The sequence below is a fragment of the Lagenorhynchus albirostris genome, chromosome 6, assembly GCF_949774975.1.
Source record: "Lagenorhynchus albirostris chromosome 6, mLagAlb1.1, whole genome shotgun sequence".
Taxonomy (NCBI): Eukaryota; Metazoa; Chordata; class Mammalia; order Artiodactyla; family Delphinidae; genus Lagenorhynchus; species Lagenorhynchus albirostris.
In genome coordinates this window covers 120,473,274-120,487,797 of record NC_083100.1, presented here as the reverse complement: position 1 = coordinate 120,487,797, position 14,524 = coordinate 120,473,274, and positions in this window count along the sequence as shown.

Below are 14,524 nucleotides of genomic sequence, written 5' to 3'. Positions count from 1 at the left end.
GATTTTATAGCTTTGTTTTTCCCTTTCACAGGCTTGACCCATCTGAAACGTATTTTGTAGTGTGACACTCCCTTTCTTGGGAAAGCTGGTCCAGCCTGGGCATACACACAGAGGCTCCCACTGGCCCATCCTCCCATCCACCCATCCCTTCACTCGTGCCCTCCACAGTGTCCTGAGGCTCCACTACGCCCCCAAACACCGAAGATACAGCAGGGCCTGCCCTCACAGGGGTCACGTCTGCATGGGGGAGACAGGCGGCAAACGAACAAACACGCGGTTAGCTAATGCGACTTCAGGTAATATGGCGGGGAATGGGACAAGGGGACAGAGAGTTAACACGGAGGTGATATTTTCAATAATGTAGTCAGGAACGGCCTCTCTCAGAAGACAGCCAAAGCCAGAGATGCTGAGACATGAGGGAGGAGCCGCCTGGCTGCCTGGGAAGGCGCTCAGAGTGGAGACAGCAGCGAGTGCAAGGCCCCCGACGGGGACGTGCTCCCCCAGGTCAAGGACAGCGTGAAGGTCGTGTGCTCCAGGTGGGGGCTGAGGGGTGTGGGATCACGGGGCCTCGGAGGCCCCTGGGAAGGGGCAGGTTTCACTCCATTATTGGGAGTCTTTGATGGTGGCCTTTGGTACGTGCGGTGTCTTAGGAGGAGGTGGGCAGGTGGGCATGTGTCTTTCTTTTCTGTCGGCCTGAATGTGGGTGCAGGGGCCCCACGCCGCACTCCCCACACTGCACTCTCACTCCTGTGGGCTTTCTTTTTTTTAATTTATTTATTTTAGGCGGTGTTTGGTCTTCATTGCAGTGCACGGGCTTCTCCTTGCGGTGGCTTCTCTTGTCGTGGAGCACGGGCTCTAGGCACGCGGGCTCAGTAGTTGTGGCACACGGGCTCAGTAGCTGTGGCTCGCAGGCTCTAGAGCGCAGGCTCAGTAGTTGTGGCGCACGGGCTTAGTTGCTCCGCGGCATGTGGGATCTTCCCAGACCAGGGCTCAAACCCGTGTCCCCTGCACTGGCAGGCGGATTCTCAACCACTGTGCCACCAGGGAAGTCCTCTCCTGTGGTCTTAATAGCCACTAACGTGCAATGTCACACCCTGGCATATAGGGAGCCTTCCACGGGCATCTGAGCACAACTCACTGGCGCCTCACACCCAGAAGCTGCCACTGTGAACTCCTCCACTGCCTCTGCAGGCTCGAGAGAAGGAGCTGGCGACGGAGGCTGGTCACCGGCTGGCCAGGGAGGCCACGCGGAGGACAGCAAGCCTGCCGCCACCTGGACCAGCGGAGGCTCAGCCTTCGGCTGCACGCTGCTCCCTGGACCTGGGAGACTGTGACAGCGGGTCACCCAGGGCATGGCACGCATGCCTCCTCACACTCCGGGAGGGTCTGCAGAGCTGGCCAGGACGAGGAGGGAGTCCCGAGCCAAAGTAGGAGGCATAGCTGTCAGGGCTGGCCCAGCGCCGGGCCGAGGCCCATGCTGGGAGGCAGCAGGGAGGGGCAAGGGGATCCTCAGTGCGGGGGAGGGGAGAAGAGGGGGCTATCCCAAGGGAGGGGGCAGGGACTCAGAGAAGTGGGGAGACAAGGAGCGACCCCACAACATGACAGTTCACCAAGGGCTCCTGACACCAGGCTGTGCTGAGAGATATTGCTCAGGGCAGGCTCCACGTCCCACGGGCCTGAACGCTGAGATTCCAGCCAGGCCTACCTTCACCTCCGGACCTCTTTTCATTTCTTTATTAACTCTTGTCCTTAAGAGGTGCCAAACCAAAGCCTCCTAATGCCATCTTTGCCCATCCTCGGGAGGGAAGGGTACAGCCAGCAGCAGAGGCAAGCAGGGTACCTGGGCCAGGGGTCATTTGGAGAAAGAGAGCCAGGCCAGATGCACAAGGTCCGGGAACCCAGGCCTGGGCAGACACAGATGCGCTTGGCAGGTGGGGGGCCTGGGAGGGAGGGAGCACGGGGACAGGAACGTCCCAGGGCCAAGCTTTCTCGGCCCGGCTTCCCACGGAGGGGCTGGGTGTCGTCCCTGGCCGGAGTCCACCATCTCCCCCCACCAGGAGGCCGTGTGGAAGGGGCACTGGGGGTGATGTGGGCGGTAGGGCCTCCAGGGCAAAACCACGCAAGCTCTGGCCGACACACTGAGGTGAGGGCTGGGTGGGGGCGGGCAGAAGGGCGAAGCAGGAAGAGCCGCAGCCCTGCACATCTCAGGTCACGTCCACATGAGTGTGGACGCAAGTCTCCTCTTCTGCATCGGTGCCGTTTTGTCCCTGAATGTGGACGCACTTCCGGTCAGGTCTCTGGAACTAATGATAACCTTAGGCAGAGATGCTCCACACACACATTCTGGAACTCAGAACCATTCAGCTGTCTCTCCAGACCCCCTGACCACGGCCCACAACATCCTCTTCAGCCTCAACTCCACCGGGGTCCCCAGAAGTTCCCAGACACCTGGCCTTGAACTTGTCTGGTCCCCTCCCCCCACCTCGGGGTCCTTGATCTGGCGCCTCTTCCCCCAGGACCCCTCCTGTGAGTTTTGATGGCTGGCCTCCTCTCATCCTCCCGGCTCTGCCCTGGTGAGGCCCTTCCTGGACCCCCATCCACCTTCTCCAGTATTCCCTTCCCACGCTATACACAGGCTGTCATGCTTTGTCACACATATTACTAACTACAAATAGTCGTCCCTTATTAGCTAGTTAGCTGGCTGCTTAATCAGTTATTCGGTTCCTGGTTTACGTCCGCCGCCCCCCCCCCCACGCCCAACTTGGTCGTAGGACCCAGAGGACAGGGACCTTGCTTGTCCTACTCAGCACTGTATCTCTTTGCTTAACACAAAATGGCACAATGTCTCTGTTGAACGAATGAATGAAAGATTGCATCTACTGGACACACGTCCCCTGAGCACTTACTGAACTTTCCAGCACAGGGCAGCTCAGATGAAAAGGACACGGCTTTCCCCCCCGCACCCCCAGGAGCTCCCAGAACCGGGGGTCACCTTTGTTGTCAGCCTGGCCCCGACCCAGAACCTCAGTCCTGAAAAATGGGCTGCCCTCCGCACCCCAGGCTCCTCCACATCTGGCTTAGTTCCGGGGGCTCCTGCCCAGACGTTCCTGAGGCCCTGACCCTGCTGCTCCCGGAAGCCCTGCTCTTCCCAGGCTGAAAGTGACCTCGGGTGAAAGCAGCCACGGACTGAAAGGCAGGGGCGGGACAGACTCCTCTGGGGCAGCAGAGCCCAAGGACCCTCATCCCTCAGGAGGGTGGGCAACAGCTGCAGGCCCCTGGAGGGTGGATGCCCTGGAGGGGGAGGGGCACGGTGTGAGCCAGCAGTGGAGGGTTGACCCCCACCCACGCAAGGGATGAGCATGACGACCTCCAGCCCATGCCCTGGGGACAGGGGTGCCGAGGACACGGGCTCACCTCACCGCTGGGGAAGGCCTTCGGGCCCAGTCTTTGGGAAAACCCAGCAATGCAGCCTGGACACTTCGGCAGCTTCAGCTCAGTTTTTTCAGAGTGTGAGACCACTTGATTCCAGTCTCTTGATTCCGGCTCACAAAGAAGTCAGAAGAGGCTGTAAGCACATGGAGACAGGGACCCCATCAGTGAGGATGCTTCTGCTGCAAGGAGCAGAAAAAACCAACCAGAAAAGGCACAGAAGAAAATTTTACAGAACCAGAAGTCTTGAGGAAGGGCAGCACCAGGTTGATCAATTCAGCAATTCAGTGACATCAACCCAGGTTCTTTCCGTGTTCCAACTCGGTTCCTCAGTGTGTGAGCTTTGTCCTCAGGCTAGCTCCCCTCATGGTTTCAACACAGCTGCCAATGTTCCAGGCATTGCACACAGACACCACAGAGGGAGAGAGAAGGCACCTCTTCTAATGCGTCTCTTTAGTCTCTTTAGCTTCCTCTCCCGGAAGCTCCTCCCCCAGCTCATTTCCTCTCGCACCCTATTGACCAGAATTGTGTCACATGCTTACTCTACACCAATCACTGACAAGGAGCTTGGGATTACCATGTTTGGCTGAGAATAGCTGGGATTACCAGCTATACAAGTGGAGGAGGCATGAACACCAGCAAATCCAAGTCGTACCAGTAAGGTGGACAGCAGTTGAGGAAGGGACTGGCTTCCAGAACAGAGAGAACAAGGGGAGCCTTCAGAAACACAGAGTCCCACGGGCCCCACACAAGATGGGTGTGTGGAAGACTGGAAACGCAGCCCTTGACCGCCTAGGCTCCCAGGTGACAGCACAGCTGCGTGTGGACCCCCGCCAGGGCCAGGACTGCAGATTAACAGACAAGGAAGCTTGTGAATCAGACTGGACGCCCGACCCTCTGGGCCGATGCTGTCCAGTGTGGAGCGCTGGGCTCCATAAACCTTTCGTCAAAGGAGCGCCTACGGAAGTGAATGAACTCTGGCTGATGGGGTTGGCCTCGACTCAGAAACCGGGGCCTCCACCTCTCCAGAAGCACCCAGCCCAAGCAGCTGTGGGCACCTCCCATGCTCCCAGGAAAGATAGGCGCCTCCCCGGATGGTCAGTGAGGGAAAAACCCCACCCTCTGGGACTGCATCCACTTCCTGCCGAAGAATCTTCTCGGCCCTTTACAGGCGGGCGGCTTCCCAGAGACTCCGGAGGCCCTCAGCCCGCCATGAGGCTCCGCAGCACAGGAAGGGGCAGAAATGGACCCCGACCCCCCGGCCCAGGGTCGTATCTCCCCGCATCATTAGCCGCTGTTGATGGAAAGTCAAATGACCCTTGAGTGGGAGGCGGCAGGTGGAGGAACTTACCTGCTTTTAGAGCCAGTTTTCCCAGCTTGTCATCTGCTCTTAGCTCAGGGCTGAGCTAAGGCTGGTTCTTCCCAATTCCCAGCTGCAGTGTCATTTGACTTTTCGGAGAAGCCCAGGAAGGCAACAGAACAGCCCCCATTTGGGCCATGATGTTGCAGCCTTCAGAGATTTCAGGGTGGACTCAGGCGGAGGAGTTGTGGAAAGCTGGAAGCTGACGCTCTTTTTAATTTTCAGATTAGTTTCTTATCGATGAGCCCATCTAATTCGCTTTACAGCCCTGTGAGGCAGGCGACCTGGGGATTTTCATGCCCACTTGACAGATAAGGGAATTGAATAAATTGCAAAGTCCCACCTTGGGTGAGTGACAGAACTGATATTAGAATCCTCCCAGACCTATATATCCGGACAAAATTATAAATAAAAAAGATACATGCATCCCTATGTTCATAGCAGCACTATTCACAATAGCCAAGATATGGAAACAACCTAAATGTTCACCGACACATGAACGGATAAAGAATGAGATGTGGTACATATATACAATGGAATACTACTCAGCCATAAAAAAAAGAATGGAATGATGCCATTTGCAGCAACATGGATGGATCTAGAGATTATCATACTAAGAGAAGCAAGTCAGAAAGAGAACGATAAATACCATCATATGGTATCACTTATATGTGGAATCTAAAATATGACACAAGTAAACTTACCTGCGAAACAGAAATAGACTCACAGACATAGAGAACAGACCTGTGGTTGCCAAGGGGGAGAAGGGTGGGGGAGGGATGTATTGGGAGTTTGGGATTAGCAGATGCAAACTAGTATATATAGGACGGATAAACAGCAAGGTCCTACTGTATATTACAGGGAACTATATTCAATATCCTGTGATAAAACATAATGGGGGCTTCCCTGGTGGCGCAGTGGTTGAGAGTCTGCCTGCCGATGCAGGGGACACGGGTTCGTGCCCCGGTCCGGGAAGATCCCACGTGCCGCGGAGCGGCTGGGCCCGTGAGCCATGGCCGCTGAGCCTGCGCGTCCGGAGCCTGTGCTCCGCAACGGGAGAGGCCACAACAGTGAGAGGCCCGCGTACCGCAAAAAAAAAAAAAAAAAAAGAAAGAAAGAAAAATGGAAAAGAATATGAAAAAGAACATATATATATATATGTATAACTGAGTCACTTTGCCGTACAGCAGAAATTAACACAACCTTGTAAATCAACTATACTTCAATAAAATAAATTTAAAAAAAAAAAAAAAGGGAATCCTCCCAGCCCTGGGCTGTTCAGTTACACCACTCAGGATGCTCTGTGGGTGAGTAGGCCCTGCACTGGGAGGGGGCCCAACGTTGTCCTCTCCACTCAGGCCCCCTCCAGCAATGCCTCCTTTTCATGAGACTCTTTCCCAAGGCACCAGGTTGTCCCTTCAGTTGGTTGAAGCCTCACGAACAAGGCTGACTGATGCACTCTTGGTGGTGATGCGATGCTTTGAATTTAGCTACCAACTGGGGGAGGCACTTGTGCCCGGTTGACACCTTCTCTTGTCAAAGATAACTGAGGCAGGCCTTGGCCCACTTGGCCCCATCAGCAGAAAGGACACAAAGTCTCTCTCTCTGGGGTGCCCAGAGCCCCAAGATGCCCAGCCTGCTGGCACTGCACTTGCTGGCAGCTGATCTTCTGAAGGACGTGCGGTCCCTTGAACCGATAAGGCAAGACCCAGTTCCAGCATCCTTGGTACCCCATTGCGAGAGGCTGCCCCAGTGCCTGCTGGGACCTGAGCCACCAGAACATGGCCAGCCTTGGTCTCTGCCATGGGCGTGTGCCCCTCCCGTCTGGACCTGTGAAAAGGATGAGCCCTGGGCTCCCCTGTTGCTCAGGAACCCGAGCCTTCCCCTCCGGGTCCACCAGTCTGGAAGGCAGCACTATAGGTGCTCTGTGCTTTGCTCCTTTCCTTAAGTCCTTGACTCTGGGAAAAAGCCATCATCCCAAAGGGACAAAAGCTGCCTCGAGCTCACTCCAGCGTGTCTCCCGGTCGACTCTCAAGGCCCTCCGTCTCTCTCAACGCCAGGCCCCCCTATCTGTGAAGCCCGGCCAAAGCCCCTCCCCACCCGCACCCCCGGTCTCCTCGACGACCGTCAAGGGCCAGCTCAGGATTTTAAATCCCACCCCTGTGCGGACAACCCCTGGATCTGAATCTCCAGTCGGGGTCTCTCTCCGGATCTCCAGCCCCGCCATCTCCAGACTGGAAGTGTCGCCCGGCCTAAGCCGCAAAACCGTTCGCGGCCAGCTTCTTCTTGGGGGAATCATGGTGGACGCCCCACCCCCACTCTGCTCCCCAGGCCAGTCCCAACCCCCCACCCCCCAGCCCCAGGAGCTTTACTTTGAATCTCCGACATCTCCTCCCCTCCGCCGCACTCTCCTTCCCAATAGGGGCTCCTCTCCTTGCATCTAAACTTACCCTTTTGGGTCCCATTGCCCGAGATGGTCTCCCAGCTAAAAAGTGAACCCACCGTAACGTGTTGTGGGTTGCCCAGATCATAAATATTTCCAGCGCTACTAGAGATTTGGGAGAAGTGCCTCAGCCCAAAGGAGTGGACAAAATGGGTGAGGTCGCTGACGGCAGAGGCACTGGGGTGGGGGAGGGGAGGGGGTCTTCGAGCCCTCCGCCCCTCCCCAACTCTGCCTCTGCCCTCAGCCAGCTCCTGGCCTGGGGGATGCGCAGCAAAGGACCAGAGGCTCGTGTCCCGATCTTCCCAGCTCCGCTCCACCCTGGCCTGGGGTCCGTGCGTGCAAAGCCAGGTCCCCGGCTGGAGGAGACCAGGTGGCCAAGGCCGGAGTCCCACGAGCAGAGAATTCAGGACTTGAACCTTTCAAAGTCTGAGTCCATTTAGAAAACACAACTTCCGTTCCTTAAACATAAACGGGGAGTGATGGGTGGGGAGGGGTGGGGAGAGAGCGCAAAGCAGCTCATGAAAGGGCTGCGGGTCCCGCTGCACAGCACCGGGCTCCAGAGAAGCCGCCTGCGGGCGACTTCAGGGTGAAGGAGTCATCACATATGGGGTAAATCCCTTCTTCATTATGCACCCGCCAGAGCGCAGGGGGAACGGCACACAGCCGTTTGGCCCCGGTTCAACGAGCTGGAGGGTGCTCTGAGTCATAGAGGGACCCCAAAAGCAATCAGCGCTCCCCGCCATCCCTATCTGCCTTCCGCTGTGGAAAAACCTGCGCTAGACGACGCCGGTGGGGCCGCCCCGAATGCCCGCGGTCCTCCGCTCTCCCGGACACCTCGGCCCCCAGCGCAGCTGGGCTCCCGCCCCGTGTCTGCCCTTCCTGGCCCTCCCACTCCATGCCTGGGCGGTGGCCCCTACCACACCCTCGGATCCGTACAACAGCAACGGGCGTCCCTGGCGGGGGGTGGGGGGTGGGGGTGGGGCAGGAGGGCCTCCCGCACGCCGTGCAGCTGGGATGCTCCAGCAGGGATGCGGCTTCATCGTCCCCAGGCCTTCCTCCTGAGCTAGGCCTGTGCTGCCCGCAGCGAGCCCTCCTGGGTGGCAGAAGCTGGCGGCCTCCCTGGAGGAGGGGGCAGGGCTTCCTGTTATGGAAGGACCCCACGGAGCCCCTGGACCCACTGCTCTCATCCCAGCCTGCCTCACGGGTCGTGTCCTCCTTCTCCTAAATAACTGCTCCTCTTCCAAACTCATCACCAAGATCCCCGTCCCCCAGGAAGCCCTGGGCTCACAACAACCACTCCTGCCAGTGGCTTGCGCCCCCGCCCCATCAGAGCTGAGGGCAGGTTCTGTTGCTCCGTCCCGGCGTTTGGCTAGAGGACCAGCAATGCGGGATCCGGCTCCGCCCATCACCCCGCCTCCTCTGAGGTCCTCAGGAGAGACGCGCAAAGAAGCACGAGAACAAGGTGGCTTCGCGGATGCCTCGCTAGGTCCCACTTCAGGAAGGGAGGACTCCTGCAGCCGCTGGGAGTGCTGCCCCCCTTCCCCCCGCCCCCCGCCCGCAGTCACCTCTCTCTACCTTAACCCCCTGCAGGATCCCCCTCCCCGAGGACACGCCCCCTTCCTCGGCGGGACTGCTGCCTTGAGTGATGGACAGCCTCAGAGGTAACAGAGGCTGGGATTGCATCCTCAGGAACCCCTCAGGGTGGGCCCAGGCCTTTGTGGAGGCTGCCTGACAGCTGCGCACCCCTGCGTCTGCCCTTCCCTTCCATAGGGGTGTACCCCCAGAGCGCTCGCAATAAACATCCCACAGGCAGACCTCCTCTCCATGGCAGTGGGCTCCCCGGGGACCCCACCTGCAACATATGCCAAGCAGGAGATGGAGAAAGGACCACTTTATTAAAAACCGGTCTCTTCCATGTTTCCATGCAGAGATCCGGAGAGCTGGGTGGAGAGCACATTTGGATCCTCAGGCCGGAGAGGCTTCCTATTTCCCTCCAAACGTGAATCCGAATCTTTCTTGCCAGTCACGCCCAAACCCACACTCTTAGTCAGCATGCAGAGGGATAAAACAGTCCAGGATAAGCCGGGGCCCTCTTCCTGGGCCAGGAGAAACAGAAGACCCTGGAAGAAGGCAGCCCCATTCACTGCACATCTGTGAGGGCCAGGGTCCTGCCCATTGGTGCATTTTGCCATTGAGCAGAATAGTAGCTTCTCTTCCCTTGGAAGGGACGTGGAAGGAAGCAAGGAAGCCAGTGGGGCAGTGGAAGGCCGGCTTCCCCTCCGAGCCTCTGATTTGAAGCTGAGCCCAGGGACCACCGAAATTGTTTCCGTCTCCACTCAGATTATTATTAAGTGGGCAGTGATTTTAATCCTCGGAGCCTTGGTTCATTCCACTATAAGATGGCAGCAGCTGCCCCACCCTGCCTACCCAGGACCTGGGTGAGGACGCGCTGAGAAAACGTATCAGGAAAGCTCTGTGAGCCCTGAAGAGGTACACAACAGCAGAAGCCTGCTATTATAGTGATGCTGGAGTTTTTCCCACGAGCTGGTCTGGTCCTCCGCTCCAGATTTTCACCACTCAGCAGGGCTGGGCTCAGGCAACTGGGCTTCCCGCCAGCCAGCAGAACCAGCCCGGACACAGGTGTTCACCAAAGCTGGCCACATGAATGAATTCAGGATTGAAAGGATCGGCGAGCACCCATTCACTTTCTCCCAAGGGCCCAAAGGCACACGGACAGATAGGAGGGTCAGCGTGACATGGAATCTAGCGCGGCTGTTAGGAGACTTCGTGTGGCATTCCTCTCCATAATTATTTCATTCCTTCTGTCCTAACACATCTTGCGTGTTGGTTTCTGTGCTGTTTGTGGTTGGGCTGAGACAGGGTGGGGGAGGGGGAGGAAAAGGGAGACTTGGTTAATGCCCACAGGGGATCTGTGGACTTTATGAAGAGTCCACGGCACCCAGGATACCACTCCTCAATATACAGACTGGGCACTGCACCAAAATGCCCAGCTGGGGGGGCGTGGGGAGGCTCAGGTCCAGCCTGCAGTCCACTGGTCAAGCCCTGTGCCCAGAGGGGCATTTTTCTCTTTCTTACAAACATGCTCCACAGGTTGGCGCTACCTTCAGAGGAATGGTGCTGTTTTACAGAGGGAGAAGCTGAGGCTCAGAGAGGTTAGGTAATTTGCTCAAGGTCACACCACAGGTAGGTGGTTTCAGCCAGGACACAATTTCAGCTCTATCTGACTCCACCCAGCTGGTTTATCCCTGAGTCATACAATCTGGGCACGCAGATCATCCCTCACATGGGATGTGTTAGAGTTCTTTTGATTTCAAGTAACACAGACCAAACCAGCAAAAGAAAAAAAAAATCTATTAGAAGGATGCTGGGAGGCCTGGTGGAATCTGAGGAAGGAACTAGAAATCCCAACAGGAAGACCCAAAGGACAGAATCCATGAACGTCTGGGACAGCTCTGAGGACCCCAAAGGTAGAAGTTCATGGCCTTCCGTCCAGAACTCTGTCATTAACGTGATTTGGTTTCTGGTCCCTTGATTAAATTTCCAAAAATATATATATATATATATTTTTTTTTTTCTTTTTTGAGAGAGAACGTGATTGGGCAGCATGGGTTAAATGTCTGCCCTTTCTTCGATATTTTCCTGGGGTCAGGTCCCACATGACAGTCATGACAGCCAACAGCCTATGGGTCATAGGACAATTGCCAGACCAGGTTCCTTAGACCCAGCAAGAGGGGCCGCAGCCCTGGGCTCCATGCTTCAGCAGCCTACATATGAAACACACATACACACACACACACACTCTTGTAATAGATCCTTTTGAATTTTTTACATGTGAAACACACACACACAATTGTAACAGATCCTTTTGAATTTTTTACATATGAAACACACATACACACACACACAAACAATTGTAATAGATCTTTTGAATTTTTTAGAGAAAAAATACTTTTCTGAAAACACGAAACAAACTCTTTTGTCCTTATATTTATCATAATTCAGATTTTTTGATGGAAATATATTCAAATTTTATACACTTTAAATATAATACAATTACACTTTCTTTTCAATCCTTCGGGTCAGGGCTGGCCAACTTTTTCTTAAAGGGCCAGATAATAAATATCTGAGGCTTGCAGGCAATATAATCTGTCTCAACTACTCAACTCCGCTGTGACAGCGTAAAAGCAGCTATGAATAAAATGTAAATAAATGTGTGTGGCTGTGCACCACTAAAACTGTTTGCACAAAAATGATCTGTTTATATGTTGCTTCCTGTGTAAGACAGTTTTTGGCGTCAAGATGGGCAAAAAGTGTTCTTTGATCAACTGTGAGCAAAGATTGTCAAATCTCACCATACTGCCCACTGAACATTAGTATTCAAAGAAAGTCAATTCTGATGAAATCATTGACGGACTTGCAGAAGCTAAGGCTCAAAATCAGAAACCGTAATGTTCTTCTCTACTGTGACTGACCAATATTTTGATAAAAGTATTTTCCCTTTTTCAAAAAAATAGAAAACCCACTGATGTGGGAGTTTGGGGTTAGCAGATGCAAACTATTATATAGAGAATGGATAAACAACAAGGTCCAACTGTGTAGCACAGAGAACTATTTTCAATATCCTGTGATAAACCATAATAGAAAAGAATATGAAAAAGAATGTGTGTGTATATATATATATATATATACACATACATACATATATATATATAACTGAATCACTTCGCTGTACAGCAAAAATTAACACAACACTGTAAATCAACTGTACTTCAATAAAATTAATTAAAGAAAAAAGAAAATTCACTGATGTGACTTAAAAGTATGAATCCTGGGCTTCCCTGGTGGCGCAGTGGTTGAGAGTCCGCCTGCCGATGCAGGGGACGCGGGTTCGTGCCCCAGTCCGGGAGGATCCCACGTGCCACGGAGCGGCTGGGCCCGTGAGCCATGGCCGCTGAGCCTGCACGTCCAAAGTATGAATCCGTTACTTTTCTACTCCTTTCCCGTCTCCCACATCTGTTAGGTGCTGAGAAAACTCCAGAAGCTTAGGCTGTGGTAAAATAGTCTCTCCTGAGGGCAGGTCTTATTGAGAACAAGGGTGGGGTCCCTTGGGAGTTTGGGTGTCTGGGATTGACACACACACACTGCTATGTTTAGAATAGATAACCAGGGGACTTCCCTGGTGGTCCAGAGGGTTGACTCCCCACTGAGAATGCAGGGGGCCCAGGTTCCATCCCTGGTTGAGGAACTAGATCCCATATTCCTGCTGCAACTAAACAGTCCACGTGCCGCAACAAAGATCCCGCATGCCGCAACTAAGACCTGGCACAGCCAAAATAAATAAATATTATTAAAAACATAAAATGGATAACCAACAAGGACCTACTGTACAGCACAGGGAACTGTACTCAATATTCTGTAATGACCTAAACGGGAAAAGAATAGATACTTACGTACGTATGACTGGTTCACTTTGCTGTACACCTGTAACTAACACAACAGTGTTCATCAATGATACTCCAATGTAAGATAAAATTTTTTTGAAAAAAGAAAACCAGAATGCTCTAGAGTATTTCAAAATGGTTCTTTTCCCTTCCCCCTGCTGGAAGCGGGAAGGGGTTCTTCTCTGAGGACCTGGTGGAACTCTGGAGGAAAAACTCACAGAAGTGTGCTCCCCAAGGCCACCTCCCCTTGAGTGGGTCTCCCTGCAATTTGTAGTTGATTTTTTTTAGTGTGTTCAGCCTTTTTACTTATTAGGATGAAGTGAGCACTTCTAAGCTCCTTAAATTCTGACCCATCTGTCCTATCATTTTCTCCTCTTTTTGCACTGTAAATTAATTTTATTTTTTATTTAAAAAATATTTACCAGCATGATTACGAGAAGAATTTGTTTCACTGTCTGTGCTTCCTTTCTGGCCGTTATTATTCATTTCATTTCCTGGTTATTTTCTGAAAATAGTCTTATTGCCTAGAGGAAGGGGATTTGAAAGAAGGGTACACTCGGAGTGGCAGGATGCTGGGCCCAGCTCATGTTGGCTCACGGGACCCAACAGTGAAATCTCTTTCCTGCTCTGTGTTCAGTGACATCCTGTTGGTAGCTTGACATCAGCCACAGTGGTAGTATTTACACCAGGGAAATGCAAACACGATAAATCAGGGCTCCCCCCACGCCGCCAAGAGAGTTGGTTGTTAAATACGTACCAATACACCTCTGACTCTGGGTACCAAATACACTAGGTACACCGCTGATCTTCAGGAATTGCAGGGGCCCCATCTGGTCTATAACCCCCTTTAAAAAAATTTTATTGGAGTATCGTTGGTTTACAATGTTGTGTTGGTTCCAGGTGTACAGCAGAGTGATTCAGTTATACATATATATAAATTCATTCTTTTTTAGATTCTTTCCTCATATAGGTTATCACAGAATATGGAGTAGAGTTCCCTGTGCTATACAGTTGGTCCTTGTTGGTTATCTGTCTTATATATAGTAGTAGGTGTATGTTCATCCCAAGGTCCTGATTTGTCCCTCCCCCCCACCCCACATTTACCCTTTCGTAACCATAAAGTTTGTTTTTGATATCTGTAAGTCTGTTTCTGTTTTGTAAATAAGTTCATTTGTATCATTTTTTTAAATTAGATTCCACATGTAAGTGATATCATGTGGTATTTGTCTCTTTTTGACTTACTTTACTTAGTATGATTATCTCTATCCATTCATGTTTCTGCAAATGGCATTATTTCATTCTTTTTTTTATGGCTGAGTAGTATTCTGTTGTATATATGTGCCACATCTTCTTTATCCATTCCTCCATTGATGGACATTTATGTTGCTTCCATGTCTTGGCTATTGTAAATAGTGCTGCAATGAACATTGGGGTGCATGTTATCTTTTCAGATTATGGTTTTCTCCAGATATATGCCCAGGAGTGGCAATGCTGGGTCATATAGGAGCTCTATTTTTAGCTTTTTAAGGAACCTCCTACTGTTCTCCATAGTGGTTCACCAATTTACATTCCCACCAACAGTGTAGGAAGGTTCCCTTTTCTCCCCACCTTCTCCAGCACTTATTGTTTGTGGACTTTTTGATGATGGGCGTTCTGACCAGTGTGAGGTGATACTTCATTGTCTATACCCCTTTAAAGAAGTGATGGAATTTGCAGGCCATGCTCAATTTTATGGCTTGACGGAGCAGATAACACCCAGCTAACCAGAGAAGCACAAGCTGCATGACCTTCTGACATCTTCCAGTCGGGTGTACCATTTCTCTACCAGGC